The following is a 20,307-nucleotide window of genomic DNA, read 5'->3' as shown; positions in this document are numbered from 1 at the left end:
ATTTTAAGAAGGATGGCGCTTTTGCCAAAGACCAATTAGATGTCAGTGTTCTTTTCCTCGTTTCTTCAGCGAGTATGTAGTTGAATTAATGCAGTCTATAATAGAAAAGCTAAAACATGGACCAAAAGACTAAACTTCATTACAACCACATATATAAAACATAAAAGCAGGGGAAAAAGAAGTTTTTCTTTCACTAGGAATGGAGTGTGTCAAAACACTAACCTAGTAACAATAAGAATAACCACAACTGTGAACACTATGTGAACTTGAACAGAAAGAGTAGGGGTAAGGTAAGTTACAATGCTGAAGCGCAACTTTAACTAAAAAGGGAAAATCATGGTATCCAGGTAATAACAGAAACAATCACGATAAATAATCGTGTACCTCCTTGAGCTATTGACATTTGACAAAAATGTGAATTCCAAGGCAAGGTGCAGTTGCTCGAATCTAGTCATATTCAAACTGAACATCTATCTTCGAATACTTCCTCATTAGCCTTACAATAAAGGATGTGAATTTGGCTAATGTCTCACATTCTTCATGTGTTTTGGTTTCTGAAACAACTCCATGAATTATCAACTTTCTCAGATTAGGGCATCTTTGCAATAGCCCTGCTACCCATAGTGAGAAAAGGTCACTAATCACTGTCCAGCCAAGCTCCAATACAACCACATTTTCCAATAGAAAAGAACCTTGCAATTAGAGGTTGCAAAATTAGCCCATGAAAACATGACCCGTCCAACCTGTTCAAGTTTGGGCTAGTCATTGACCCGCGCATTTATTAGCTCAGCATATCAAAAAATTGGGCTGATATGTAGCCCAAATTGACTTATGAGAAATCTTGTCAAAATATTTTCAAAACACATTTTTTAAAATATGCTATGTACAGTCATAATAAAGAAAAAGAAAGTTTTATTAGGTACTAAAAATTATATAAGACCAAACAAAGAAATTAAAACTTAATAAGAATTGGGTGGGTTGGGTTATGACTCGCTTTTTAGCTTTAGCCTGTTTTGACCCACCCAAATTCAGCCCAACCTTTCCATTTGACACCCCTACCTGCAATCCAGACTGAATCGCTGCCTCTCTTAGTAGATGACTTAATTGAGGAAAGCAAGCGGAAATCGTCTCGATATCAACAACCTCGTCATCGTCATCAAACACAACCGCCCATAACCTCAGCTTCTCAGTCTCATATGATGGAATTTGGACCACATGATCGTGAAATTGCTGACGTGCACAATCTCAAGATTCTCAGCACTGTCACCAATATCAAGATGGATAACACTAACATCATCGATCTTAAGGAGTGTTAACTTCCCTTTACTGGAAAATTGTTTGTGTCACAATTATGTGATGAAAGGAGATTTTAAAAAATTCAAGAACTTGGCAAACTTACAACAAGAAGGAAGGTTAAGATCACGACCCAAAATCAAGAATGGATCGATGAGGCAATCAATTGGCAGCACAGACACACACAGTGAGTGGTCAGTCCCTCCAACGTTTCAAGTAGCAAAGTTGTGTGCTACAAAAAGGTTAAAATGATCAAAATGGTCCTTAATGAGGCCTTGGTTGTGTATCTTTCAAATATAGCACGAACAAACATTTAGATCATTTATATTCTAGTAAAATTCCAATATGAAGTTAAAGAGTAAATCTATATTTCAAAATTAAACATAAAACCATTAATATTAGAACGTCATATAATAATATGGGGTTTAAGGTAAAATACTTATAGGCATAAAGTGTTTATACCAAGCAAATTTAACACGTGATTTATTTATTTCTTAATACAAATTGTTGACATAAAATGCATCTCTAATCAGACTATCAATATGTTTTCCCTCCTTTAGGTTAGAGAAGCTATTTTAGCTTAAGATTTTCTATATTCAATGATACTGAACTAATCAAACTAGCATGAAATTTAAATCTGAAAATATTTAAGGAGCTAGTTTCAAAATATAAGGATATAACCAAGTAATAAAAATCTATTAAACTAAGATAAACAGTATAAAATTGAAAGTAAGAATGAACAAATTTTATATATTCACTTTTATGAAAGTTTATAAGAAATATATAATTTTCATTTGCACTCTATTCAAACTAAATAATTAACTTTAAGAATTAATAAAGCAAAGTAAATTCATATCACTTAATTATAATTAAGTTTTAAAAAAAAAAAATATACGCAAGTCAAATATCTTATATTTCTTGGGACCATATTTATTAGCTTAGTGTAAATATTTGATGCATAAATAAGCTAGAGAAGCTAATACTAAATTTATTTACCAAAACAAAAAAGCAGAAATGGATTTTGACTACAATAATAAATAAAAAGAAAAAAAGAAGTAAGTAAAGTTAGGGTGATTCTCAAGCAATTCTAGTGAAATGATTTTACAAAAAGTTTTGGAAGAATGTGTAGATATTTATCAAATTGGGAAATGGGGTTCAACACTCCCTCAAAAATGGCACCAAAAACTAACAAAAAAGAAACAGAAATTGCCAAAATCTAGCAGCACTACAATAATAACAAATACCCAAAACTCCCTTCTTCTTTTTTTCGCAGCACTCTAGCTTTAGCATACTAAAAATTTCAACTCTCTCACTGTGAATGCTGCTTGTATTACTGTATTTGTTTCCAAGAATCTCACATCTCTAATAGGTGCCATTTGCTTTGTTTCAGCAGATGCTTTTTTTGTAACTGGGAGCAGGAGACAGTTGAACATTTGTTTCTGCATTGCAATTTCTCAAGACAATGCTGGGAATTGTTTCTGACCATTATGGGTGTGTCTCTGGTTATACCACAGAAGATCAACAATCTGTTGGAAATTTGGCAAGCTCAAAGAGTAAAAAGAAGTGTGAAAAGATATGGAGGACTATTCCCATTTGCATATTAGGGACTGTTTGGCTGGAAAGGAACAAGACATGCTTTGAGGGGAAAAGACTGTAGATTGATAAAGTAAAAAACAAATGTATCAAAAACTTGTTTTTTTGGTGTTAAGCAGTACTCTAGATAGGATGGACCAATATTTGGACTTTGTGTAGTATGATTGTTGAGATGTGATAGCTTTGTCTTGTACTTGGGCCTATACCATCTTGGTACCATATTAATAAAACTTTTACTTAAAAAAAAAAAATACAATTAGAATAACTAGGTAAGCTCACCCCTCCCTCCTTTACTCCTTTAATCGTTTTCTCTTTTGGGTATTGAAGCAAATTGTGTTTTTTTTTTGCCAAGAAGATTTGAGTTTTTTTCTTGTGTGTGTTTCAATGCAGATTGAAAGAGGGAATGACGAGGAGGAGTATTCACAAGGGAGAAGCAATTTAAAGTAGAGACAACTCCAAGTGAAGTTGAATACAAGCATCATCCCACAACTTTGCACTCTAAAACAGAGAATAAAGGCACTCCAACAAAAAGAGGCAAGAGAATAGTGAAATCACAACAATATATAAATACACAAGAGTTTTGTGCAACAAGTGCAGGCCAAACAATAGAGAGAAAAGCCACTGTGGTTGCATCACACCAAGATTATTATGTTCATCATAAGTTAGGTCCTTTTCTTTTACGAGAATGGTAAGTTCAAATCAGTCCTCTGTAATTTGGTTTAAAAAAAAATCCAAGATTATTATCATCATCATAAGTTGGGTCCTCTTCTGGTAGAGGATCAAGAGAGGAACAATGCAAAATTGCAATGGTTGATCTTTCACATAAGCTAATTCCAGCCACAAGGAAAAGAGATGACACACTATTTTAGAAGCATCAAGATTAAAGTTTTCTATGGTTGAGCTTGAGAAAATGTAAACAAGCTTGAAATTTACTGTCACAACTTGAAATTCAAGTATTACATCTTGACTCAGTTTAAGGAATTTCATTTGGTATCATTATGTTTACGAAATTCACGTGTCACGGTGACTTGTTATCTTAGTTTTCACGAGGGAAAATAAAAAGAAGACGAGCAAAAGCAGATACAAGATATCTTACCTTTCAATTTCTCCTTCAATGATCTTTCGATTTCTCATTGCTTTTATCCATGGTTTTATCCATGAATGATTTACTGGTGTTGAAATATGTCTTTCGTAAAATATTTAACTGCTGCTTTCTTTGATGAAAGCTTAGAGGGCTTAACCTAATTTCAAGATATCAGGGTAGAAGGCGGGAAGTGTTTTACTTCATCTAATCTCCTAATAAAATAAATAAATTTAAGGGAAAAAAAGATATATTATTTGTATTCCTATTTTTCCCTCATGGTAAATTTATAAAAAGGGTGGTTTTATTAATTTGCAAGGAAATAAAGAGATTGAGGTTTAAATTTAAAAAAAAAAAAAAAAAAAGGATAGGGTGCAAGTTGAAAAAAAGAACACACATTAAGGGTGCAAAATGCCATGGACTCATTTCTAAATATATAAATTTTATTTTTACAAACTTCAAAAATCTATGTCAAAATTTACGGGCAAATTTATAAGTTTGACCCTCGTACTCTGAAAAGGTTCACATAAATTGAAACAGAGGGAGTATTAGTTGAGTGACCATCTGATAAATCAACCTAGAATACTCTGCTATAAGAAGGAAGCATTAGCACGTGACAAAATTGAATCAAGAATAAGCTAGTGTTTGGATACAGATTTGGTTGAAATTTGAAAAAAAAAAAAAGTTTTTGAAGTTTTGTTGAAAAATAGTTTTTGGAGTTGAAGTTGTGTTTGGAAAGACATTTTACTTAAAAAAATTGAAGTTTCGTGAGTGTAAGAAAAAATATCACCCGAAAACTAACCTCAAATCAATATTTGGAACTTGAAAGCTTTTCTGCGAAAAAATTTCAAAAAAAATCAAATTCCATTAACAATTTTTTTTAAAAAAAAAAAAAAAAAAAAAAAAAAATTATGTCCAAACGGGAGCTAAGTTTTGGAAAACCGTAATATATAGGTAAACTTACATGAATAACTACTTTATTGTCCCTTCTTACCATTCGTAGCTACCTTTTCGAAATTACTATGTGTAGCTACCTTTTGTGTATTCGAACTTTATTCTCATATGTATTTGGCTCATATGTCTTGTATCACATCCATTATATATGATGAAATACACTCAGGAGATAGGAAAAATATATAAGCAAAGTAATGTGGTTAGCTAGGTTTGAACCTGGGCGAACAGGGACAGAGCCACACCCAATAACCACTCTAGCCACAGAAGCTTGATGTATTTTGGTATAACTACGAATGGTAATTTACAAAAGCACTGTAGCTACTAAATATAAATAAATTAATAGGTCGTTATTATCAATAATTACCTCTTAGAAGTAGCTATGCCAAGTAATTATCCCTATATATATTGGTGGTGAGTGGTGACTACAAAAAGATTACAAATAGGGATATTGCCCCGTCTTTAGCGACAAGCCCAAGTTGCATAGATTGGCCCAAAAAGAATGAGAATAATTAGGGGGTCATGTGCACGATTGTCCTTCAAAGGCACTGGTCTTTAATTTTTGGCTCTCAAATTGGTGGTCTTTAATTTTGTCTTTCGCTAAAAATTTCTTGGTTTTGGGTTCGAACTCTGCTCAATCAAAAAAAAAATTTTAAAAAAAAATCTCAAGGTAGAGTTTGGATTCGCAAGACAGAGTTTCAAACCCTACTTTAAGGCAGAAATTTGCCTTTAGTCAATTTTTTTTTTTTTTGAAATTTTACAGACATCTGCTTTAAGACCTAACTTTTGCGTGAATAGGCCTAAATTTGCTACAAACCTCTACCTTGTGAAATTCCTTTTTTTTTTTTTTACTGAGCTGGGTTCGAATCCAGAACCTCGGGTATTAGGTGAAGGACAAAAATTAAAGACCACTAATTTGAGGGACCAAAATTAAAGACCAGTGCCTTTGAAGGACCATCCGCCCAAAAAATGATAATCAGGCCAATTCAAACCAATGACCAAGAAATGATACATCTACAGTCTTAAACAGATGCACCTAACTATGAGGGAACGTTCTTTCTTCTTTCAATTTATGGATACCCATTGATTATTTGTTGAATAAATTTCCAATTCTATGTGACTTCTTGTTTTAAGAAGTCAAGTCTGAAATATAATTATAATATTAATTCTTCATCACTTCATCCTGAGTTTTAATCCCATAACTTTTTTCATTGCTAAACCAAATGGATTCTTTGTTATCGCGACACCAAGGTGGTGCACAAAAGTTTGTAGCTTAACATGAATTGTTCTATCATTTATCAGATAAATATTTCTTATATTACTATCTCAGCATAGGCCGTATACTAATCAAACGAGTCTCATGAGTGGAGAGCCCAAGACTTTTCTAATCCAAAAATAAATGGAAAATTTACAGTCCATAATTACTTCTAAGACTTATTTATTAGTAATAGCTACTTTTTTAAAAAAAAATTATTTTTGGTAGCTTAATTATTTATTAAATTACCATCTATAACTTGTTTTTGTAACTGCAGTGTATTTCCCTAAAAATAAGGTACCTCTCCCCCACTTACCCACAATCTTCTTCTTTTTTTCAAATATTTTTCTCTCACCTATCAAATTTATTTTCTCCCTCACCCTTAGCTCTCTCGCCGTTCCATCTCCTAGATTTTCTCTCACCTACCAAATTTATTTTCTCCCTCAACCCTCTTTCCCACTTTGTTCCATCACCTACCCTAGATCTCATTTTCTCTTACAAATCAGAAGAATCCTACAGTAGTAGCAGCAGCCATGGTCGACGAAAAAAAGAGCTCTACAAGGTGAAGGACAACAGAGTGAAGCTTTATTAACTAGTCCAATTGAAAGTCATTGTTCATTATCTCTGAAAATCAACAGCACTTTCTACTACTTGACTGTTCATGCGCAACACTCTCTTGGCATCTCGTTCTTTGTAGCCCATACCCAAAAGTAAGGACAAAGCTTCATCTAGAATTTGAAGCTGCAAAACTTGGCTTGAGCAGATGTCAAGGTTTTCTAGATTTTTCAATCTGACTACTATGATATGCCACCACTCCTTCTAGCAGCTCCAGCTTCAAATGTAAGGCAATCTCCGGATAACGTCCTTTTTGTAGCAATCTGAGACGACTCGCTTCTTTGCTATGAAAACACCATTGATGAGAGTTGTGGAGTTTCATGCCCACCAAGTGTTTGATAAAATATTTCAGTATAATTCAGTATATTTCAATGTATTTCTGTGTATTAACAAAAGTATATCTAATTTTCAGTATATTTCTGTGTATTTTAGTATATTATTTCGCTGTATTTCAATGTATTTATCTTTTTTTGATGTAAATATAATGAATGTTCCAAATATATAGCCTATTTTTACTACACTTTGTTTTCACGACTTTTGTATTTCGCTGTATTTCAATGTATTTCTGCATTTTATATTTCTAATTTATGAAACAGTTTCTGATATATTTCATTGTATTTCATTGTATATACGTATACTACAACTTTATATTTCTTAGATAGTCAACCATATTGTTGACACCCAATTTTGTCCCGCCTCTCCTCCGAAATACCTATTTACGCTTCTAATATTTTTGGAAAATAAAAAAAATATATATTATATTAGACTATAATTATTAGCCTCTTATCAATACTGGCGCTTCATTATTCTATTACAGTTACTAGCCATCATCATTTATCACTTATTATTATTATTATTATTATTATTATTATTATTATTATTATTATTATTACTATTATTATAATTCACAATTTTTATCATTTCGTCATTTTACCAGCTTACGCACACGCATCGCATTTATCTTTGCATAATTAAATAATAGTGTTTATTTACTGTGGATTTTTGAAATATTATTGCACGGCTATTACAACGCCATTTTTTATCTGAGCACTAATAATTGCATATTTTATATTAACACAAGTTATTTAAATAGGTCTTTTATTTAAACGTAGTAGCCCAATCAACCCATACTATTTTCGGACCAATTCATAAATCAGTCCACATTTTAATTTACCTAGCCACATTTTAAATACCGCAGCCCATATATTTTCAGCCAACCCAGTCCATTAAATCATTCCCCGACCCAGAGGCCCATACCCGTTTTATTCACCCGATCCGGCCCATCCTGTTTCAGAATAAGGGAAACCCTTAGGGTTTCCCTTCATTTTTCGCTCCTCTTCTTTCTCCGCCACCTTCTCCTCTCCCTTCCCTTCTCCTTCGTTCCCCTCCATTCTCTCTCCCACGCTCCTCTCTGACACCCCCCATTCCCCTCTGCCGCTTCTGCCACTTCCACCTTCCTTTGTTCCCCACGCCTCTGCCATCCCCACGTTCCTTTTCCCTCTTCTTCACAAAAAAGAAAACCCTAGCCCAAACCCGAAATCAACCTATAAATATTCGTTTTCATCATCTATTAGAGGGGATTTTTTGGAGAGGGGAACGCTGATTACAAGTTGTTTTAGCCGCAGAAACCTTTTAGAGATTAAAGTCGAAAACCCCAAAGAACCTGGAGTTTTGTTTTCTCTTTCTGGTCACGAAATCCCCCCAAGAATTAAAGTTTCCAGTTGCCTTAAAGGAGAAGAACAACCTTCTTTTTTGCTCTAAAAACATTTCTCGAGGTTCAGTTGAGATACCAAATCATCTTTTTATTTTTGGCCCTTGTTACCGTTGCGGGTCTGAGTGGATTCAAGCTTAGATTTCATAGTAATCGAGTGTAGATCGGAGATTTAAAACTCAGTTCGCTGCACTCGAGGAAGGTAAACAATCCCCTTTATGTTTGTATGTTAATGTAAGTCCATTTCAGTTTGGCATGATAGTTTGTTGTTAGACCATCATTCTTGTTCAACTCTATTCACTCGTTATCTATTTGTTCGATGTAGCATGAGAGTGGAATTAGTTTGATCGTTAGTATATTAAACCTGTTGTTGAGGTAAAATTCATAGTTTCTATTCGTCTGAAATGATGTTTGGATACTTATGTGTGAGTCAATCATGTTAGATGTTTTCAGTTGTATATTGCCGTGTAAATCTGGATGATTAGCTTGGTGTGGTATTCGATCTTGTTTAAGTATTGATGTTAGATTAGGCATGATTAGTAGTTAAATCTGCGACTGATTTCTGTTGGCTCCTGATTATGTTAATGAAGAATACCTCTATAAGGGTGTGTAATGTAATTCAGTAATGATATAGTAGTATGGAAGGCTGAGATTGTGACATAGAGAAAAGCATATCCAGTTTGGTATTATGATAAGAATGATGACTTACGGTTAAGACATATGGTTGCTGATTTTATTTCCACCTTGAAAAAAGCCCAATTAGTTAGTTGTTAGTTACAATATTGAGCCTGACCATGCAGTGAAATCTAATCCTAGGCATTGTTTAAAAGAGATAAGGTGGTTTAAGGGTTGGTTTAGATGAATATGAATAGATCTCCTACAAGGTGTGTTCGTACTCCTAATTTGAAATCACATCTTCTTACTAATTAGTCATGAATTACCCTTTCTTATGAAATAAAATCTCTTATCCTTAACCTGAGATTAAATATCCCTAAAGACTTTGCTTCAGTCATTCTAATTTAGTTCATTATATGTTTGGTGTAAGTTTCTTTTTTTTACCTGTTCAACTTTAAAAGTTGTTTGTCCTAAACTGGGTAATTTAGTTTAATATGCTAAAAGTTTATGGAATCCAGTTTAAATCTACTTTTTTTTCGACCTGCTTAGTTATGATCCATATACTGTCCTGTTAGAATTGATTAGGTTAGATGATATATGGTAATTGGAAGGATTGTAGTCTTTGCTTAAAACTGGAAAGAGGAAAGGTTTTTCAAAAAGAATACTGTTTGCTTGGAAAGAATGGCGAGAACACTTACTTGGGCTGTGCATAAGCTACCTAAGCCTGTTTGAAGGTCTTGTATGAATAAATCCACATGATCTATGCAAAATGCCATAGGTGTTGATCTTCTCTATTGTATTATGCTATGTCTTGAAGCTGGTTTACCTTATGTTTATGTGCCCTTACACTTTTCCATATACACTTAATTCGATATTGTAAGGAATTGTGCTACTTCCAAGAGTCTTCATTTGGTTTGACATAGAAACTGTTCTAAGTTTGTTTAGACTGAATGATGAGTCTTGATCCCTTAATAAACATTCCTTATTTGTTTTCTTATGCTAATCTGAAGATATATCTAGATGAAAGCTTAATCTTAAATGACCCTAATTTGCCAAGGATGTGCTAGTGAACTTGTTTGAAATATGTGCTGGCCTGTAATACATTAGTTTTGGTCATAGCTGTTTAGTTTACATAGGTGTTTGTTTGAGCAGGCAATATTGTTGGCTTGCTGTTGCTGTTGCGTTCGGGCTTGTTCCACTTTATCTCTTAACTGATCAGTCCACTAAGTATAGAAATACATTTGAAACATGTTCGAGTTTTTTTTATAGTGTGCTTATTTATCTAGTTGTTAAGCCCTTTTATTTTCTCTTTGTCTCCATTTCATGTTTAGATATACATAGCATATACACACCTGCTGATCTACTTTGAGTTCCATTTTGTATGTTTGACCTCATTACTCGATTAGATACTAATTCCTTTTCTTCTGTTTTGTGCATGACTATCGCGCACGAGTCCAAAGGACTAGTCTCCCTCCGCATTGGGTGTCGGGTTAAAACCCAACGAGATAATCTTCTCGAGTCATCCCTCATTCAATCCATCTGCAGCAAATAAGAATTCTGGGTCGAGGCCTATATAGGAAAAACAGAGCTGCAGTCCATTTGAGGCTGTATTAAAAGTTTCTGGGCCAAAGCCCAGAGGCAGAAAAGATTGCAGCAGTGGCCCAGATGGGCCAGACCCATTCGACAGCAGCCTTTTTTTAAAAAACGGGCTGAGCCCATTTCAAATTATCTCCTCCTTTATATATTTTTGTGCATTTAATTTGTATTGTGCGATTAACTCTTTGTTTATTTTTATTTTATTAGTTATATAAATCCTAATGATTAGTAGGTTTAGTTTTAGTAATGGGTAGTTAGTTTAAATAAAACCAATAATTAATCCCATAAGTTTCATTTTCTTCTTTCCACATTAAAATTATTTATAGCATTTATAGTATTTTCTTCTAGAATAATTGATGGCATAAATTCATATTTTTGAGTTAAAGGAATCATATTTTATTATCTTAATTTCCAAAACATCACTAATATGCAAAAAATAAACTCAAGTACATTTTTTATAAATATTCTTAGATTCATTAAATTATACATATATTAAGATAAAAAAATGTAAATAAATAAATTAGTAGAAAAGAAAAAAAAAAGGGAAAGAAAACTCTATCATCTTCTGCATGCTATTTATAAAACAATTTTAGACTTTTCTTTATGATATTTCATTCCAAGTCTAAATTGGCTAAGCCTCTTCTCAAAACTTCTACATATAATACAAATCATTATATTTTGAAAGTCTCATTTCAAAAGTAACATTATTATAGCACTATTTACAGTTTGTTTTAAAAATAGCATTTGAAACCTCTTTTGTGCAAATTATTCTACAAGTTCTACTTAAATAGCATTATTATGTTCTTTCTTCAAAATCTTAACAACCTCTATAAGTCGTATTTTAAAATACCCTTTAAAAGTTCTTCTTTTATACAAATGATAATATTTGCTGTAAATCTTACTCTAAATAATATTATTTCCCTTTAAAACTTTAGCAATAGTCGTAAGCTATTTTCTGGAATTTAAACACTAAATTTAGTCTTAAATAATTAACCTAAGTTAGTCGGATAACCGTAGTTAGCGGATTCTAAAGGATGTCTAACCCCTTCCCTTTAGGATAATATAGAGCCCTTACTTAGAATCACATTGGTTAAGCAGACTATTAACGGAGGTTTAGTTTTAACTTTACCTTAGTTAACATCTAGGTGTCCTAATTCACCGTTAAATTAATTAGGTGGCGACTCCTTAAAACAAAATAAACAGGAATCACCAAAATGAATTCAAAAAGTTTTGATTGTGATAAAAGTTGTGAGAGATTCATAAGTTTTTATGGAAGAACAACCGTTATGCGTGATTTATGGGAAGTTTTGAATTGAATCCCATAATTTTATTTTATTTTTAAAATTGTTCCATAAATAGGGCCTGATTTTACTCTTTAGTAATTTGTGTGAAATATAATTGATTTAATTTGACTTACAATTTAAAAAGGAAAAGAATATTATGTTCCAAAAATATAGCCTATTTTTTCTCTCAGAATTTTTTTTTAAAAATATGTTCCAAAAATAGAGCCTAAATTTACTCTAACGTGTTTTGTATTTCTCTGTATTTCGCTGTATTTCAAAAATTCGAGATACAACTGAAATACAGCCAAAAGGAGTTACGAATTGTAAATCTTCAACTTGTAGCTATAACTAGTTAGAAGCTATTAAAAGGTAGCTATTTGTGTAAGTTTCCCAAAATAAATTTTTGGAACCAAAATAACCCATTAAAAAAAAACCTAAATAGCCTTTACGCACAGATTATGTGCGTAAAAGGACCAAAGTGGAGTTTTACACTTAAGTCCTTTTACGCACAGAATCTGTGCGTGAACACCCCCCCCCCCCCCCCCGCCCCGCACCCCAGCCTTTATTCTTTGAAAATCAAACTCAAAATTAAGCTTTTTCCATATTTTGACCGAAAATTAGTCACGTTTCAAAATACCGGAATATAAATATTTTATATAGAACTTAATATCTTTTTTAGCGTACAATAATGTCGGCTCATTACATCAGGAATACATATACGTTTGGATCGTCGTTTTAGGGGTTGTAAAGTGCTCCGAAGTAAGTTTGGATCTTTAAGTTTTTTTTTGGTACTTTGATCGAAGATTAGTCACGTTTCAAAACGTCGGAATATAAATATTTTATATAGAACTTAATATTTTTTTTAGCATACACTAATATCGTCTCATTACATCAAGTATACATATATGTTTGGATCGTCGTTTTAGGGGTTGTAAAGTGCTCCGAAGTAAGTTTGGAAACTTGTTATCTATAGGTTTAATTGTCATATTTTATAGGGTTTTAATTGATATAGGACGTCGCATGAGTTATTATTAATCGACAATAAATACTAAAATAACTAATTATCATTAAAAAAAAACCAAAAATATATATAATATTAACATAAAATGTACATTTTATTTACAAATACACAATCTCCTAACGCCTAAGGCCAACCTCACCACCCTCACTATTATCAAGATCCTCTCTCCTCCTGGGTGAAAATATGCTTCCTGTGGGAGACGGCGGCGGTCACCACCTGAGTAGCCTCAGTAGATGCCTCAGGAGATGACTCAATCGAAGGAGACTGGACCATAGGAGCAGAAGAATGAATCTGAAATAACATATAAACAATTTAATGTTTCATAAACTAAACATAAAATACCATATAAACAATTATTTAATAAATTATTTCTTTGTAAAAAAATAAACCTGGGTGTCGACGGCCTCCTGAGATGGCTGGTCAGAGGGCTTCTTAGCTGACTCCTCAACGGTCTCCTGAGCGTTACCCGGAGCTGTAGCTGGAGGTGGAGACGGGTCAATCTGAACAAGAGGAGACGGGTCCACAGGCGCAGAAGAATGAACCTATAATACATGTAAATAATTTAGTTTAGATTAATAAAATAATTAATTAATACATTATTTTATTGTGAAAAAATAAATCTGTGTGTCGACGGGCTCCTGAGATGGCATATGAGAGAGCTCCTGAGCGGCCCATGGAGCCAAAGATGCAGATGGTGCCATAGGCCTGGCTGTAGAACGAAGAAAGTAGTCATCGAAAATAATATCCAAGTCCTTATCTCCGTCTCCCATATGTAGATCACTAACTGGCACTTGTGGAAATGATGACCAAGGATCATAATATGGGAACATCTCTGGCGTATATCCAGGTCTCTGTGAAGTCGACGGCCTGGAAGAAGAAGTCGACGGGATATCTGTAGCCGACGGAGGCTGACGGGCTATATCGTCAGGCTCATCTACTAGACCTCTGCCAGCCCGACCACCTCTGCCAACCCGACCACCTCTATCAGCCTTACCACCTTCAGGAACACCTTCTGGAACACCCTCTGGTGCAGGCTCTGGAACATCCTCATCAACACGATGCCACTCCTATGCCCGTGTCATACCAGTGTCGGTAAGCAAAACTATTCGTGTTGCATATGCCGCTATCCCGGGGTCGTTGGACTCCGTAAGGGGAATGCTCTCATGGCGTATCATCAGAGTCATCTGTAGCTGCATATATTTGCAAATTTTAAGAATTGAATAAATTCGTAAAGTAATACATAATAAGACGATGGATTAAGTTTAAGACTAATAAAACTTACCAGCGCCTCATACGCTCCTGAGAGATGCATATCCTCGGCCATCAGGACGCGGCATCGAGGGGTTAGCAATCAAGGAACGAGTGATACGCATGTACCACATCATGTACTCATGGACCAGAGTGTCATGTCCGACCGCCGCTAGAGTCGTTATCCTCGCGTTCCATGCATTGACTTCCTGGTACATATGCGCCCGCCATGCCGCACTATCGATCGAACGCTCGTCCCTGGTATAGTAGGTGTGCTCCCCAACGTGTAGCCGCGGGTATGTTCTGCACATGCCCAAACTGCCGTGATACGCGGTCGGGCGCGTGATGCTCAACGATGTCCATATGGATCAATGGACACCGTGCCATCCACATGTGCTCACCAGCCCTACAAAACGCCGGCAGCTGACCCAAAATCTGATCATACGGTGTCCATATGAAAGCCTATAAAAGGAATTCAACTAGTTAACAACAAAAAACTAACAAAAAAACAAACTAATGTTAAATAAAAAAAAACTTACCTCGGGCGCCGTCATGTGGTCTAACTGATCCCTAAATGGGAGAATGACATGGTGCGTCTCCACACCTCTGGTATGGCCTCGCGACCATCTCCGCGCGTATAGCATATCCTCAGCAACATAGTCATCGGGAGGGTGAGCAGCTATGGGCTGAAAAGGTCTCAACCTAGTCCACATCCATATCTATCATAGTCATCAAAAAAATTATTTATCAGTTATCGTTTCGAAAAAGTATATTTAGTGTTTTATTACACACACTTAAATATATTACCTAAAGAAGAGGGCTAAATGCAACGACCTCAAGCCTCTCGCCCATAGAGGCTCAATCAAATCCTCTGTACATGTAAGCCAGGACAGCGGCGCCCCAACTGTAACATCCCAGCTGGTCTAGATCCTCAAAAAAGAGCAGATACCTCATGCTCATATCCGCACCCGACATGTTCGGGAACATGATGCCCCCGAATATGATGAGAAGATATAAGCGAGCACGTCGGTCTACATTAGCCTAAGGCGTCGCCTCGTCAATCAAATCCTGCAGATCTACGAGGCGCAAGTGAGCATGGAGGGAGGACCGCAACAACCGACTCCGTCCACGCATATCGCTCTGCAGAGGCTCGAAACCAGTGATCCTAGTAACCTCCTGGCGATACGGCAGTATCTCCGGAGGCTCCACTCTATGCAATGCCTGTCCATGAATCTGTAGACCATAAATCACCTCAACATCCTGCAGGGTGATGGTAGCCTCGCCAGTGCAGAGATGAAATGTATGGGTCTCCAGTCTCCGGTCACCAGCGCTCAATCATGATCATCACTAGAGCCCTATCTTGCACAAGCTGACCAACCTCGATGCACCGGTAAATACCGCTCCGACGTAGTATATCTATGACACGAGGATGTGGGGGAATGGCCTCTAGAATATCTCATGCTGACTCCCCTGCACGGGTACGGACAACTCTACTAGAGGATACCGGTGCATCCCATACATACTGGGACCTATACTTATGTTGTAGATAAATTACCCCTCTGTTGTCGAGGGGCCCCGGCTCCATGGAGGTGTCCTATCTATTTTAGGCATTTTAAATTAATCATTAATACATGAAGTAAGGATTAATGTGGTATATTTTTTACGCATTTTAAATTAATCATTATTTTTTTAATTAATCTCTAATATGTAGTATTAGTTATGTAATCTTTTACCGAGAAATTATACAAATGATTGAATCCTAAACTAAGGACTTTCAATTTCTAATTAGCAAACAAATAAATTAACAATTAAAGATATAAAAATTAATAATTAACAAATCAAAAAATTAACAATTAGCTAGCAAAAAATTACCATATAATTAATAAATAAAAAATTAACTAACTAATCAAGTAATTAACAAATTATTAACAAATAAACAATTGGCTTAACAAAAACTAAATAAATAATTAGCTAGTCTAACAATTGAAATAACTAATCTAACAATTACAAAATACTAAATAAGCAATTAACAAATTTACAACAAATAAAAAAAAATTAATTAGCATATAATTAATAAATAAACAATTAACTAACTAATCAAATAAAAAAATTGGCTTAAAAAAAACTAAATAACTAATTAGCTAGTCTAACAATTGAAATAACTAATCTAACAATTAATAAACAATTGACAAATAAACAAATAAAAAAAAAGGGCTGAAAACAGCCCATTTGCGCACAAAAAAAGTGCGTAAAAGTTTTTTTTTTGTCCATATTCGCACAATAGTAATGCTTAGGTTAATAATGTAATAGAAAATCGTAGTAAAATACCTAGATTGAAGCTTTGATTTTGAGTTTTTGAATAGAATTATACGCCACTTTATTGTGAAGAAACTTGTTCCTAGACTTCAATATACCAAAAATATTGACTTTTGGGTTGGAAATCAACAAGAAAACGATGTTTTTGATCGTGTGGGACCTTAGAAAGGGACCTTTAATGGCTGATTCTTTTTTTTTTTTTTTTTGAATTGGGGGATCAGTGGTGGGGAAGAAGAAGGGCCCGATTTATTTACCTCTTTTACGCACAGATTCTGTGCGTAAAAGGACTTAAGTGTAAAGCTACACTTTGGTCCTTTTACGCACATAATCTGTGCGTAACGGCTATTTAGGTTTTTTTTTTAATGGGTTATTTTGGTTTCAAAAATTTATTTTTGGATTACAAAAGTCTTGGGCCCTCACGAGTGCTTAGTAGCTAGACACAAACGAAATTCTTGTGATATATTATCAAGGCTTACAGTTTAGTGGTATCGGTGAAAGTCTCTCACATAATAGGTGTGAGTTTAATTCTTACTGCCTTCCTAACTCTTACTCTATAATCATGACATGTAATAGAAAATAATTATAAGAAAAAGTTTTTGTGACGTGGCTCTGACCTATCATGCTGCTTCCTATGTCCATTGTTTATTATTTTCTTATTATTAAGAAATGTGTGATAAAAATCTTCTGCAGTTCATTTCCGCTGTGGTTGTTTAGCTCTACTTTTGCTGACCTTTCTTTGCTGAATTAGGTGGAAGCAACAATCTATTTTGTGACCTGATTCACATACACATCTCTATGTCTCTGTGTTATTTTAAAATTCAATAGTTACAACTTAACATGATCTTCTTGAAATTAAATTGAGTCAGCCGTTAATCATATGCAATATGATAGAAAACAATTCTCCACCTAATTCTCAGTTCAAATTTTCAGGGAAACAAACAAGGTGGAAGACTAGTACAAATAAAGTCCGATATAATTAAGAAGGTCATTGCTGTTCAGTTTGAAAGAAAAATAGCAATTAGTAGTAGCTAAGTTTCATTACCACAATACTTAAATAGTTCCTGGCACAACACGAACAATATCAAATAAACAAAACAAGAAATTTGCTAATGATGGTTTTATTAAGAAATTACAAAACGTGTAACCTTTTTTTAATTAATTCCGATCCACCCCCCCAAACTTTTACCTGATCTTGTGGTAATGGGGGGTTTGACATTGATCCCTACCTCGTATATTACTAAAAAAGAAAAAAATTACAAAGGAGGGGGAACATTATAAACAACGTGTAACCATTCATGATAAACCTTATATGAGAACCAAAAAGTTTGAAAAATGATCTGGCCGGGTATAACTAGATAAAAATGTACTAATGACGTAAAAAATATTTATATTTTTAGTACAATATGGTGATGACTGAACCGTATTAGTATCATTTGCTTCTTTCATAAATATAAAAGGGTTTATGTTGTATACTGACAGCAAATTACATTATTTATGAATTTTAACATGTAATATCAGATTAAATATCTTTCAATCAGAGTATCAATTAATGGTTATTAAGATATTTATATATAATTACCTAAAAAATGATTGTTTGTATAGATATCTTTTTCCCAAATTGGTACATAGAACTTATACCTAAATAAAATACTACTAGTACTAGTTAGTACGTTAAATAATATTATAGTGCCTTGTTAACTTGTAGAAGATGCTAAAACAACAACTAATTTAAGATGCATTAAGAAATAAATAACTACCAAATATCTAAGTTTCTCAGATAGTTGAAGATTTGTTGAAGAGCGTTCTGCTACTTAACCAACCAAATTAATTTAGGGCTTCATTTAATCCAACTCAACACACACCATAAATACTAGGAGTCCATATTTTGATATTCAGTGTGCTCAGGGGCCACAACATATATAACACACAAAAGACAAGTATGGCTCTAGTACTCGCCAATCAAGAACTCAAAGAAGAAAGCAAAACTATGATTCATTTGGCAGAAGAACAAGAAGATGATGAAGAAGAAGAGGAGTTATTTGAGATAGATTTGGAGTTGGTGAATAATATGCCACCACCCCATTATAATTGGGAAAGTTATTTTAAAGCAACAACAAGTAGTTGTACTCTTTTCGCAAATTGTTTATTGCCTATTGCTGATGTTTCCAGCGCCATTCCTACCGCAACTAAAGCTTGTGATACCTTCATTTCATGGCCACCAGGTGGTTCCTCGTTTAGCTGCATTTCAATGGTTGCTGAATTTCAGTACTACAAAGAACCGAAAACATGACGGATACTAATTAGAGGTGGATCCAAAATTTTAAATTTATCATGTCTAGACCACAACGTACTTACTAAGTCCTTGATAAATTATTTATATATATTAAGTGAATTTAATTCTACGATTAGTTAATGTGTTCTGCTGAATTCATAGCTTCTATATATGGTGGATCCGCCCCCGAAACTAATATGCTAATATTAGCTTTCATTAATTACTCAACTATTATATCAATCTTACTTTCTTCTCTTTAGTAGGAGTTCTTTATAATTTACATACACTATAGAATTAGTAATATCTTTAGTCATTGTACCATATATTTCAGCACTCTAAGTTTTAATTAGCAGTGCAAAATGAAGTAAATTGATCACTAGCCTGAAAAGAACAATACATTTTTACTTTTGTGTGGGCCAAGTTACACATTTGGCCAGTCAACCAAAGTAATTCACTAGGTAAATATACAATAAATATACGCTAGTATGTACGTAAATATATATTTTATGTATATTACATATTAATATACGTATTATTTTGGTGGGCGGCTATGTATGTCAATTTCTGAGCAGTTAAGTAGTACTGACACTTCACTAATCCTTCTGGACTCTTCCTTTTGCTAATTGGGCTAACCTAAACAGTATAAAAGCCTGATACAACTCTACTAAGCCCATTAATTCATGCAGATGGGCTTTCAATCTGATCCAATTGGAAATGAACTTAACAAGATCAGCTCCATTTGTTTCATATCCCAAAATTGATAAGCTTTACTCTATTATTATGGGGTGCCAGATTCGGTAAAATTCAAAAAGAGAAAAACATATCCTGCATCTGCATGCACGTACTAAGATAAGACTAAAGAGTCTTTTTGAGTTGGTCAATTAAAAGTAACTGAAGAACATTAACTGTTGAATATTACTTTTAGATGGTGTAGATTATTTTTGTAAGTAAATAGTCATGTACTTAATTAAAATGGTTTAAATTGATAATAAATAGTTGATTGGTTTGATAAAAATCTCATAATGTCGTGTCTTCAAATGAATTCCCTCTGTCTTAACTTATGTGATATTTTTCTCTTTTCGAGAGTCAAATTGTGTAAACCTTTTGACGAACATTTTAAAATGTATTTTTCATTATATTGACATGGAAAGAATTACAACTTATAAGTTATACGGAGTAATACTTATCGTTAGTTTTTTGAATATTTAAGTTTTAATATTAAAATGTTGATCTAATCCAATTTATCACATAAATTACAACGGAGATAATAATATCTTTCACAGGCACATGTAACAATACTGTTAAATGCTCAGCCATGAACTGATTAAGATAAAAAATAATAATAAGAAGAAGTTCTAGATAGAATGGAGAAGAAGAGAACACATTTTATTCATTTAAGAGCCCGTTTGGATTGGCTTACAGCTTAAAGTTGTTTGCAGCTTATAAGCTGAAAAAAA

The sequence above is a fragment of the Lycium barbarum genome, chromosome 8 (assembly GCF_019175385.1).
Source record: "Lycium barbarum isolate Lr01 chromosome 8, ASM1917538v2, whole genome shotgun sequence".
Lineage (NCBI taxonomy): Eukaryota > Viridiplantae > Streptophyta > Magnoliopsida > Solanales > Solanaceae > Lycium > Lycium barbarum.
This window is presented reverse-complemented; position numbering follows the sequence as displayed.